Raw genomic sequence first — 12,217 nt, 5'->3', positions numbered from 1 at the left:
CTCACCACCCTCATGGTGAGGATCTTCCTCCTAACATCCAATCTGAATCTCCCCACTTCTAGTTCTGCTCCATCCCCCCCAGTCCTATCACTCCCTGACACCCTCAAAAGTCCCTCCCCAGCTTTCTTGTAGCCCCCTCCAGATACTGAAGGCCGCAATGAGGTCTGCACACCCAGATTCCTCCTCCACCCCAGCCACTGCCCCAGGGAATGACTCCTCCAGGCAATGAAAAGAGAGCAGCTGCCTCCTTTCTACAGCCAGTAGCTGTCCTTCCTGGACATACCAAGTGCCCACAGGTCTGGGCACCTCTTCCAGCCTCGACCACCTCAGTTAATCTCTTGCCAGTTCCAGTTATGAACTCACACCCAACCGTTCCTGCCAGTAAATGCCACATTTAACCCTTCTCTGTTCACTCCTGGTTTGCAAGGCACTGAGATAACTCTCAAAGAGAGACCCAGACTGCCAGGGCAGCCTCCACAACACCTTCTTGTGAGCATCTCCTCAAGCCAACACCCACACAGCAGAGAGGAAGGAGCCTCATGGTCAGAAAGCTTCTCACTCCTTGGCTTTGTATGGATTTCGTGGCACTGGACAATCTCTCCCTCCTAAAACTTCCTGCAGTGGAGACAAGCTGCTAAAGGGTTGAAGTGTCCTCCTTGCTGCCCCTGGGTCTCACCTCCAAACACACCTGCCTGGGAAAGCCCAGGGAGGGAATGCTGCAGCCGTGGAGGCAAGATGCTGTGGTTGGCTTCAGCTTCTCAGTTAGCCAAGAGGTGGAGAAGTGATCCTGAAGGCTCCTGAAATGTGCAATCATGAGGATTCTGTGAGCAAAGGAGGGGAGAAAATTTAAGTAACTGCTCTCTGGCCACAACCAGTTGGAAGCTGCTGGTGCCAGCAGAGCCACAAACTGCCTGAGACGCAGCAGAGCAACCTCCACAGCTGGCTGCAGAGGAAGCATTTCCCACGGATGGATCTCACCACTCCAGGACTACTTCGAGCCTGGTGACCCTAACCCATGGCTGGGTGAAAGTGCCAACACCTCACTCTGCTCCATAATCCCCTGCAGGATAACAATCCTGGCCAAGTTCTCCTCAAGACAGGGATGTCTCTTTTGGACCCCTGAAGCTTCTTCTCTCTTTAGCTTTCAGTGGAGAAAGCTGCTGCAGAGATCTTTCTCTTCCCAACTGCTACAAAGGAGCAATGAATTCATAACTTCATGGAATGGGCTGGGTTGGAAAGGACCTTCAAGATCAGCCAGTTCCAACCCCCTGCCATGAGCAGGGACACCTCCCACCAGCCCAGGTTGCTCAAGGTCTCATCCAGCCTGGCCTTGAACAGCTCCAGGCAGGAGGCAGCCACAGCCTCCCTGGGCAGCCTGCTCCAGGGTCTCCCCATGAACAGAAAGTGCTTTCTAACCTTCCTTCCCATTTGCTAAAGCTTTCTTCTCACACACTTCCATCACAGGTGTGTTTACCACACAGACCTTTGCATGACAAGCAGAGCACTGCACCCAAAGCAGCGACCCTAGGAGCTGAAGGTGGGAAAAACCTTCCCCCTCTGTCTCACCAGCACCTCAAAGAGCACCAAGCAAGCACCAAGCTCTCTAGAAACGTCCTCAAGAGCCAATTAGCAGCCAAGGGAATTCTGAGCTGCGAGGTGTGGAGAGGAAAAAACACTTCAGGGGGTTCAGAGCTTGGGATTGATGCCAATAACCCCTCCCCAACCAAAGCCATCCTGTCCCAGGCTTCCCAAGCAGGCAGCAGCCATCTGTGTAGGGCAGAAGCAGCAGTTAGAGGTTTCCAAACACCCCCAAAGCTGCAGCTCTGGGGGGTCCTCCCTCACAGCTGGGCTGGACCAGACAAAGCCACTGAAATGAGGACTCTGCTGATTGAATGCCTTTGCTCTCAGTCTAGGAACAGACACAGGTCTGCCTGTGGTGGTCAGAGGAGGTGAGGTCACCGTCCCCTGTGGATAGCACTTCAACCTGGAGCTCCCTTCCTTCTTTTGAGGCTGTTTTGATTCATTTGGATGCAAAGTGGGGGGAGGGAATAATCCCCCTGCTGTCCTTCCCACAGAAGAATGCAGCAGAGCTGGACACTGAAAGGGACCTTTGCAGTTGTATCATGAACAAAAATTGACAGACTGCTGAAGAAGGTTTTCAAAGGACACTTCAAGGGAAAATGTTCCCAGCATCCTGGAAAAGAGTGGGACACTGAAACAGTGCTGCCCTGGGACACATGGAGGATAAGAAACCTCAGCTGGGGCTGGTTTGGGGCCCTGAAGGAGGAGTTTGCTCCTGGAGCCTCAGCAGTAATGTGCCAGAGGAAGGTGAGGTTTGGTTGTGAGGCTGCTGTGGGTTTTGGCCAAGAAAAGACACTGGGGCAGCACTTTCAGAAATCTGATGGACTGAGCAGGGCTGAAGATGACAGAGAGCTGCCTGAGAGAGTCCAGCAGAGGCTACAGAGGTGCTGAGGGACTTGGAGCATCTCTGAGGAGCAAAGGCTGAGAGCCTGGAGCAGAGCAGCCCCAGGGGGGAGCTGAGCAATGCTCAGCAAGAGCTAAAGGAGCTGGGGGGGGGGGAGCAGGAGGCTGGGGCCAGGCCCTGCTCAGTGGTGCCCAGGGACAGCACAAGAGGCACAAACTGGAAGCCAGGAGGTTGCAGCTGAGCAGGAGGAAAAAACTCTGGTGTGAGGCTGCTGGAGGCCTGGAGCAGGCTGCCCAGAGAGGTTGTGGAGCCTCCTTCTGTGAAGAGCTTCCAACCCCCCCCTGGCCATCATGCACAGGTTTCCTGCTCCTGGCTGGACAGCTGGATGTGGTTCTCTCTTTTCAACACAGAATCTCTCCCACCAGTGGCTGAATCTCTCACCCAGCAGCACCCTACAAGCTGAAAAATCAGATCCCCTTCCTAAGCAGTAGGTGACAGACCAGGAAACACTTTTCCACCTCTTTGAGAGGATTCAACCCAGCCTCTGGAGCTGCACCACGCAGCAGCTCTCAGAATTCTCCAGTGCAAACTGGTTGGACACATCCAGGAGCCACCCAGATTCGGCTCTGCTCGGTCACTCCCATTCTGATTCCCAAGGAAGACAACAGGAAACCAAACTGAGCTGCTGCTGTTGGCTGATGACCACACTTCCCCCTGTACAGCCCTGTCTAGATGTGAGTGGATATTTAGAGCATACCTCATGGCAGCTTTTCCATCTCTTTCTCCTTTTTTCCCAAAGATTCCTTGCTTACAGACATGCAGGAGGAAGCCTAAAGGGAAAAGGTTTTCTAAGCAGCACTTCCTCTGTTTCACATCACCTGGGGATGAACTCAAGCAAGGGTTGGTGGCATGCTGGTGGCAATAAGGAGGAAACCTCAATGGAAAAGGGACTTATAAGCAGCACTTCCTCTGTTTCACCTCCCCTGGGGGTGAAATCAAGCAAGAGCTGCTGGCAATAAGCTGAGAGTGGCCTGAGAGCAGCTGAAGCATCCAGGCTAAATCACTACAGACACCCAAAGCAGGGTTTCACTTTTGTATTTCCATCTTTTCCTGCACAGCATGCTGCTGGTGAAGTGAACTTCAAAGAGTCACCACCACCACCACAGGACATCATCCAGCTCACTTCTGGGGGGGGATGGGGAGGTTGCCCCTTTGTGGTGGCTCCTTGGTGCCCAACCCTCCAGGTCCAGCTGTGTGAGCTGTCGTTTCTCTCAAGTGTTTGTAATAGGTGGTTGATGCTAGAAGCCCTTAGGTTGCTGTGAAGTCTGTGTTCTTTTTTGCTTTGTATTATTCCATCAGAATCTGTGGATATTCTATTAAAATGAGACTAATCCTTGCAGGCAACTGCAGCTCCCTCCTTTTGTCAGCAGCTTCTCATAGAGTCCTCAGGTTGGATTCATTCATAGAATGGCTCAGGTTGGAAGGGAGCTCAGAGATCGTCTGCTCCAACCTCTCTGCCATGGGCTGGGAGACCTCTCACCCAGACTCAGCTGCTCAAGGCCTCATCCAGCCTGGCCTTGAGCACCTCCAGGGAGGAGGCAGCCACAGCCTCCCTGGGCAGCCTGTGCCAGAGTCTCACCACTCTCAGACTGCAGAACTTCTTCCTCAGCTCCAGTCTAACCCTGCTCTGCCTCAGCTTCAAACCATTCCCCCTTGTCCTGTCTCAGCAAAAGTTCCTCTGCATCCTTCCTGTAGGATCCCTTCAGGTACTGGAAGACAGCTCTGAGGTCCCCCAGAAGGGGTTGTTTAGCCTGGAGAAAAGGAGGTTCAGAGGAGACCTTCTGTCTCTCTACAGCTCCCTGACAGGAGGCTGGAGCCAAGTGGAGTTGGCCACTTCTCCCAAGGAGCAACAGCTGGGACTAGAGGAAATGGCTTCAAGTTGTACCAGGGGAGGTTTAGGTTGGCCATGAGGAACAATTTCTACCCCAAAAGGTTTGTCAAGGCCTGGCCCAGGCTGCTCAGGGCAGTGGTGGAGTTTCCATCCCTGGAAGGCTTTCAAAGCCATGGAGATGTGGTGCTGGGGGCCATGGTTTGGTGGTGCCCTGGCAGAGCTGGGCTAAGGGCTGGACTGGAGGAGCTGGAAGGTCTCTTCCAACCACAACAACTCTGGGATTTTATGACTCTATCTTAATACCAACCACATTTCTTTCCCTGCTTATCCTCTCTGACTTTTTGTTACATTTCTATGTAGAAGTTTGTGGAAGGAATTGCAAATGAATATGAAAATAAACAACATTAGAAACATCAACTCCATCCCACAACTATTAAATGTGTGAGGACAGCACCACCCCAGCAAGCCCTGGCCCCAGGGGTGTGAGAGTGGCACCCAGGCAGTGCTAACAGTGAGTTGCTCTTGGCAGCACCTCTGATGCAGGCAAACCTTTTTAGCTTCCAAATGAATGGATGCTAAAAGCATTTCAAGTGGCCTCGCCCCCGCTGGCAGCAGGGACCTGAATCGCTGCTGCCCAAAGTGGAGCTGAGGGGAGCCAAAGCCCAGCTCGGAGCACAAAGAATGCGACCAGCCCCGCAGATAAAAGTTCAAAAGCTCAGCCTGTTGTGGCTGCAGCAGGCCAGGAGAACTGGGATTAGCTGTGAGCCTAGCAAAGCAAAAGAGGTTCCCAGGCAGGAGATGTCCTTCCTCAAAAGCAAACACAGCCTTGCCTTGCCCTTCGCTGTAGTTTTCCATGAGCAGCAGGGTGTTCTCCCATCGCCTGCCTGCGAGTTCATCGTTTTCACTTCGCAGCCTTTAAGAGCTGAGTGCCCCCTGGAAGGGGCTCTGTCAGAGCTCTGCAGCACAACTCTCTGCTCTAGCAAAGAAAGAAGCACTGAGGGGGGAAACCAAAAAACCCAGAATCCTGTAAAGAAATCTTCTCCTGGGTTGATCCCTGGCAGCAGGGGCAGGGAGGGGATTCTACCCCTGCAGTGCTGGGGCAGCTCTGGAGTCCTCAGCACAGACAGGGACCTGCTGGAGCTGGGCTAGGGGAGGCAACAGCAATGCTGGCAGGGCTGGAAGCCCTCTGCTGTCAGGCCAGGCTGAGAGAGTTGGGCTTGGTCAGCCTGGAGAGGAGAAGGCTTCTGGGAGACCTCCTGGTGGCCTCTCAGAGCTTAAAGCGGCAGAGAAGAAAGCTGAGGACAGAGTTTTGAGCAGGGCCTGTTGGGACAGGACAAGGTGGGAGGGATTGAGACTAAAAGAGGGAGATTCAGACTGGAGAGATTTTTGACACAGGGTGGTGAGACCCTGTCCTGGGTTGCCCAGAGAGGTGGGAGCTGCCCCATCCCTGGCACCATTGCAGGTCAGGCTGTCTGAGGCTCTGAATCTTCTGCAGTCAGAATGAGAAGCGGTTTCCCACTCTTTCTCTGCACAGAAACCTCTTCAGTCACTGTCCCCCCGAGTGAAAACCTCTTCCCCCACCCCTGCATTAGGTGACTGTTATCCTGCTGAGGCTGGCTGAGGCCCCTGGCTGTGCTGTAATTAACCACGAGAAGCTCATCGCAGCATAGACTGCTCCGAGGTGGTCTCCATCACCGCTGATCACAGCTGAGAGGACCCAAGATTCCCAGCTTAGAACAAGAACCTTCTCCAAACAGCCCCAGGAGTGAGACTGATCCCAGCTCATTGCATCAACCCAGGAATGAGCCACGGGGTTCGAACCGAGCTGCAGGTTCTGCCTGCATGAGAAGTGATGATTCCACGTGTCTCAGGGGGGATGAATCACTCTGGGGAGGTCTCTCTCCCCCGGTAACAGCTGGAACTAAATACCCAGCTTCACACTACTCCTGCTCCTCTCAACTGCCAGTTCGGTGAATCACAGCCTCCGGGAGGAAAATGAAGTGATAATGGCAGAGAAAAAAACCAAGAGAGACACCAAGAGCACTTTCTCTTCTTTTTAGCACACGAGGTGGGGGTTCAGCACTTTGATCACTCAATCTGTCACCTTGGGTTAACCTCTCAGGAGGTTTGAGGCTCTTTGTGTACTTGACCTTTTGTTTAGCAGCCAAATGCGATCAAAAGCAGGCTGCTTCCCTGAGTGACAGCGAGCTGGAGATTAACAAGGAGATCCCAGCTGAAGAGCTGAGTTTGGAGAAGAGATTTGAAGCAGGAGGGAAAGCCAAAACGTTCCCGTTCCAATCCAGCTTCGATTGGTTGGACTTTCTGTTAGTCCCATCAGAGCCACAAGGGAAAGCTCAGCCTCCTGCTGAAAGTTAGCAATGGCCAAATGTGAGCTGCAAGAATAAGGTTTGTACCTGGAAGGGAACAAAAAGATGGGTAGGGGGTGGGAAATGTTGCTAACATGTTCAGAATCATAGGATGATAGAGGCTGGAATGGAGACTGTTGAGTCCAACCCCCTGCCAAAGAAGGATCACCTAAAGAAGGTGACACAGGAATGCATCCAGGTGAGGTTGGAAGCTCTCCACAGAAGGAGACTCCACAACTTCTCTGGGCAGCCTGCTCCAGGGCTCCAGCACCCTCACAGCACAGAAATTTCTCCTCCTGATCAGCTGGGAATTTCACAGACACCAGGGCAGCAAGGAGCAGAGCAGAGGGAAACCTCAAACCCTGGAGCTGCCTTAGCCCCACCAATGGAAGCAGCAGGGGCAGGGATGAGCTTCCACCAGCAAGAAAAGAAAAGCTTCCCTTTGTTGTCTGTATGTTCAGACTGGTTTTGAAGAGTCTGTCAAACACACCTGAAGAGCTGTCAGAGTGTTTTGGAGCACGGAATGAATCATCCCATAGCAGCAGCACATCTTGGAGCTCAGCTTCTCCCTTGCCTCCTTGCTGTGAGAGGCTTGAGCACTCATTTCCTGCTTCCTTCCCTCTCCATCCTCCCTCATTTTCCAAACTAACCTCCTAGTCTTGCTTTCATCCCCTCCTCTCATCCCACCAGCACTGGCCAAGAAAGATTCAGCTGAGGGGGAGCAAGCTGAGACATTCTCTCTCCTAGAATAGAAACCAAGAGTGTTAAAATCTGAGATTCTGTTGCTTTCTTCAAGGCTTCTAATTCGTTGCTATTGATCAGCTCATTTATAACTACACACAGACCTTCACCAGGAGCCAGCAGTGGTTGCTGGCAGCCCAGCAGGCAGCTGTGTCCTGGGCTGTAGCAAAAGCAGAGTGAGCATAGTGCACTACTGCTGCACTACTCCCCTGCTCCAGTTCCAAACCACTGCCCCTCGTCCTATCCCCACAGACCCTTCTGAGCAGTCCCTCCCCAGCCTTCCTGTAGGTCCCCTTCAGACACTGAAGGGCAGCTCTAAGGTCTCCCTGGAGCCTTCTATTCTCCAAGCTGAGCTGCCCAAATCTTTCAGCCTGTCTTCATGAGAAAGGTGACACAGGGGAGGTGCTCCAGCCCCTGGATCATCTTTATGGCCTCCTGTGGACCTTGCCCAACAGGTCCTGGGGGTCCTCTCCCTTGGTTTTGGTTAACATGAAACCTGCCTTCCTCCAGAGGGGTGTGAGAGCTGCTGCACTGTCAGGACATCAGCAGCATCCTCCCAAGCCTTGGAGAAAACCTCTCTGAACAACCCAACTAAGGCAGCAATCTGGAGAGCATAAACCAAAGCCCTGACTTCAAAACTCCCAAGTGAAAACGACTCTCATTCATAGAATCATAGAACCAGTGAGGTTGGAAAAGACCTCAGAGATCACCAAGTCCAACCTATGGACTTGATCCCTTCAGCCATTCTTCCACCAGGCAGTGTTTCTGTCCCTCCTGCAGGCCCCCAGAGGAAGGAACCTTGGCCTAACCTTGCTCAGCCCATAAACAATGTCTTGTGATTGGGGAAGGATTGAAATCCTGAATGAAGGCTTCAGAAGAAGTGAGTCACATTCTGCAGCAGAAAGGTCAATGAGCACACCCAGAGTCCAGGCTGCCCTGGGGAAGTGATACTGTGATGGCTCTGTGACTATCAAACTGGCTTCTGCCCAATTTAGCAGTAGGGAAGAAAACGAATTCTTCAGCTTTTGGGAAACATCAGGACACTAGAAAAGAATGCCAAGAGAGGGAATGTTTTCTTTTCCCTCTGGGACTGAAGCACACCCTGAAAGGAGATTGGTAGTAGCAGAGCCAAGCAGATAAAGCGGCTGCAGGACAAACAAAGCCCAAAAAAAGAGGAAGTTTCAGATGTCCAACACATAACTGACTGAGAAATGTGGCTAAAAAAAGCATTTATGAGCAGCTGCTCTTTGCACAGAGAGCTCCTCACAGGTTGGGGAAGCTTTGGGGGAGCTGCTCAGTGTCACTGTCACCACTCCTCTGGACAGGTCTGTGTAGGAGCAGGGCTTTTTTGGTTGTTTGTTGCTCTGATGGAAGCACAGAGCTGAAATGTCAGAGGTCTGCCAGCACAGGCAGCAGCAGCCACACGCCAGCACCCGAGGGGACAGCAGCACTGAGACCACGCAGGCATCTGAGCATCTGAGCTATGTGAGTGAAGATGATTTCACTGCGTGTTTGGTGCCTGAGTGTGAATAAGGGGTGGTGAAAAATCAACTCGAGGAGCTTAGACATGGGAAAAGTCAGCTACAGGCTCAGGAGCGCCGAGGGGCTGTGGAGAGCAGGCTTGGAAAGGAGCTTTGCAGCTGAGGGTTGTGTGAAGGAGGTTTGCAACTGACAGATGAAAAGAACCAACAACAACCAAGCAAAGAAACAAAAACTCAAGCAGAGGAACAAAAGCCCCAAGCTAACAAAAAATAAACCCAAGCAAACAAAAAACCCCAAACCAAACGGTATTCAAACAAACAAACCCAAAAGCCAGCCCCCAAGCACACATACATAAAAAAAACCCAAACCAAGCAAAACCACAACAAACAAAGCCCTTAGATAACCCAAACCAGACAAAAGCCCAAGGAGAAGGCTCCAGGGAGACCTTAGTGCTGCCTTCCATACCTGAAGGGGGCTACAAGAAGGCTGCAGAGGGACTGTTGGCAAAGGCCTGCAGGGACAGGACCAGGGGCAATGGTTTGAAATGAGAGCAGAGCAGACTTAGATTGGATGTGAGGAACAAGTTGTGCACCAGGAGGGTGGTGGAACCCTGCAACAGGTTGCTCAGGCAGGTGACTGAGGCCCCATCCCTGGAACTATTCATGGCCAGGCTTGATCAAGGCTCTGGTGGAGGACGTCCCTGCTGACTGCATTGGGTTGAACTGGATGAGCTTTGGAGGTCCCTTCCAACCCAAACCATTCTACATTGTTTCTTTTGCCACATCTTAGGCCAAATCCTCTCTTTTCCAGTGCAAAGCTCCAGCCTGGGTTTCACATCCACGTCAGTGAATCCCACAGGGCAGAACACAATCTGCCCTCACCTCGAGGGTGGCACGTTCCAGAAATGCTTGGATCAGAGAACTGGGGCAGAGGGGACTGACACCAGTGCCCCTTCTAAACTTCAACACAATTCCCAAGCCTCCCAGTTTTGGCCTGGCACATGAGGCTGATGTGGTAAAACAAACCCTGCAGGGACACACAGCTTGCTCTCTTCACCAAGACATCTTCTTAGCTCACAGTCAGGAGAGAAATGCAACCAAGGGCACGAAAATCTGAGCCAAGAGCTAATCTTAGGTCAGGTTTTCAGTTGGTGCAAATTAGCCCTGCCCCACCTCGGTGCACAACAGCAATTTAACCCAGCTGGCAGCCTGGCCTGGTGGCTCCCACTGCAACTGTGTGCTCAAAGCAAGGGGCAGCTGCTGGAGATCTGACTCCCCCCGAGCCCTGGCTTGCTCACACGCAGGAATTCCAGCTCCAGATTTCTCTGGAGCCAATGTTTTACCTTGGGAACGATAAGAAGAGGACAATTTGCAAGGGATGTCTGCAGGAGCAATCAAACAGTGTCCTCATGTTGACCATAAATAATGATTAGAGTGGCAAGAGTGGCTGAGGTCTGTTTATTAAACACACAGCATTAAAGCAGCATCACAGGCAGGAGAAGACCATCTGCTGTAAGCTCACTCAGGAATTTACCAGCCTCTAATTTCTTTCCTTTCCTTTAATATCTTCACTGCAAGACTTGCAGGATCTCACACCTCTGATGGTTAAAAAATGTTCTCATTTGCTGGCCAGGATCAAAGCCCTTAGGGCTGGAGAGCCTAAAGCAGCCTTGTTTGGGCAAAGCCTCATCCTTAATTCCATCGCCAGATGTAGCTGGGGTGAGACAAACACGATTTTAGGTCACCAATTCCTTCTTCAGGCCTGAAATAGAAGCAGAGGGGGGGAAAAAAAATCCAGTGAAGTACAGCTGATGAGCAAGTTTTTCTGAATCAAAGCTGATGATGTCAAACAATTATGCAATTTGAGGAGAAGTGGCCCATGAATAGGGGAGGATATTAACAAGTGAGAGGCGATTAAGCCAGAGGATGCCAGAATTAAATGTTCTGGAGGCTCCCCTAACGCAGTGCATGGCTCAGGGAACACCCTGCCCACATAGCTCCTAAAGCCTTGGATTCACAGCCTCAGGGAATGGGTTGGAAGGGACCTTCGAGATCAGCCAGTTCCAACCCCCTGCCATGGGCAGGGACACCTCCCACCAACCCAGGTTGCTCAAGGTCTCATCCAGCCTGGCCTTGAACACCTCCAGGGAGGAGGCAGCCACAGCCTCCCTGGGCAGCCTGTGCTGGAGTCTCACACCAGCCTGACTGGAAAGGATTTCTTCCTAATATCAATTCATAAAATCTTAGGCAATAGTAATAATAGTAATAATAGTAGTAATAGTAATAGTAATAATAATAATAATGATAATAGTAATAATAGTAGTAATAGTAATAGTAATAATAATAATAATGATAATAATAATAATAATAATAATAACAGAATGATAGAATCAATAGGGTTGGAAGAGACCTCAAAGATCATCAAGTCCAACCTGTCACCCAAGACCTCCTGACTACTAAACCATGGCTCCCAGTGCCACATCCAATCCCCTCTTGCACACTAATAGTAATTTTATTACATTTTATTATTAGCATGGCTTGTAGTACTGTTGTTATTATTTTACATACCGTTATATTCTGATATATTGGACATTATAAATTATTCTATGTTATTATAACATCATAAATTATTATAACGTTATTATTGTTGCTGTTACCCTTTTTATTACCATTATTATAATGATTCCATCACCCTTATCCTAATTGTGCCATTATATTATTGCTATTAATATCATAGAATATCTATCATATATTTAATATATTATTAATGATATTAACGCTAAATGCTCATACCATTAATATAATAATATTATTAATATTGTTATTTTTGCCCTTATCAAACAGGAATAGAGAAAAGCAAAGAGGAAGGCAAAAAGATTTAGACTTCAAGGGGGAAAAAAACCCCAAACCAACTCGAAACCAAATTCCCTCCTCACACCCCAGAACTCCCCAAGGGATTATCCAAAGGGATGCTGACATTTCCACCTACCCCATTACTAAGTTAGGCAAAGGAATCGCTTGCCAAAAAAAGCTATTTATAGCCAAGCCGGCAAGGGCAGGGGGGTCCGGGACAGGTGCAAGGCAGCGCGCATGACCCCCGCGCCCGACGGGGGGGGACTTGGTAAAGCCTCCCCGAAAGGTGACATCGAAGGCTCATGATGGTCACAGGCTCGGCCAGCGGCGAGCGGGGCGGGGAGAGGCGGGCGGGGAGGGCGGGAGGCACCCTATAAATTGGGGCCAAAGCCGCCTTTTTCCTTCAATGAAACGGAGCGAGGGAGGAAGGCTCCGGTGGGGGGAAGAGGAGGAAGGAGCT

Source organism: Dryobates pubescens, chromosome 31, assembly GCF_014839835.1.
Source record: "Dryobates pubescens isolate bDryPub1 chromosome 31, bDryPub1.pri, whole genome shotgun sequence".
Taxonomy (NCBI): Eukaryota; Metazoa; Chordata; class Aves; order Piciformes; family Picidae; genus Dryobates; species Dryobates pubescens.
This window is presented reverse-complemented; position numbering follows the sequence as displayed.